Here is an 892-nt window from a genome sequence, read left to right as displayed (position 1 = left end):
CCACCCAAGGGCCAGGGGTGAAGCCCGAGGCTGTCCCCCCATCCAAGGGCTGCGGATGGGAGGCTGATAGCCTTGAGAAATGTGAAAGAATATTGTTTTTTCCAGTAGTACTACAAGTCCCAGCAAGCCTCCCCCGCAAGCTGGTACTTGGAGAACCACAAGTACCAGCATGTGGGAGAAAAACGGGACCGCTGGTACCTGTAGTACTACTGGAAAAAAATACCCAAATAAAAACAGGAGACACACACCTTGACAGTAAAACTTTATTACACAACTGCCAACACACACATACTTACCTATGTTGACCCGCCGACTGCCACAGTCTCCGTCGATCCGGGGTACATGTGAAATAAATAACACTCACCTGATCTAGTGTCCAGAGATAAATCCACGTACTTGGCAAAAAAATAACACGACAAACCCGGACCAGCGGACTGAAAGGGGACCCATGTTTACACATGGGACCCCTTTCCCCGAATGCAGAGAGACCCCTTCGTGACTGCTGTCACTGAAAGGTCTCTTAAGCCAATCAGCGAGCACAACGTCCTTGCACTCTGCTGATTGGCTGCACTTCTGAGCTGTCAAACAGCGCATCACAAAGCCTCTCCATTATATTCAATGGTGGGAACTTTGCGGTTAGCGGTGAGGTCACCCGGCGAAGGTTTGCGGCATGGTAAATGCATGTTGTATTTTACACAACATGTGTCGCAAACCGTTTGCCGGTGACTCTTTGTCGCAGTGCTTTCCGATGCGGGAACTGTTCTTCTGCTCTACCGGTGGGTATGGACGAAGGAGATGATTCCCGGCGGACAGTGTTCCAAAACTTTTTTTCTGTTGCCTGTGAGTATACATTTGTATTATCGTGTAACTAAACAGACATTGTAATATTTAA

This window comes from Pseudophryne corroboree, chromosome 8 (genome assembly GCF_028390025.1).
Source record: "Pseudophryne corroboree isolate aPseCor3 chromosome 8, aPseCor3.hap2, whole genome shotgun sequence".
In the NCBI taxonomy this organism is placed as follows: Eukaryota; Metazoa; Chordata; class Amphibia; order Anura; family Myobatrachidae; genus Pseudophryne; species Pseudophryne corroboree.
Note: the sequence above shows the minus strand (reverse complement) of the source record.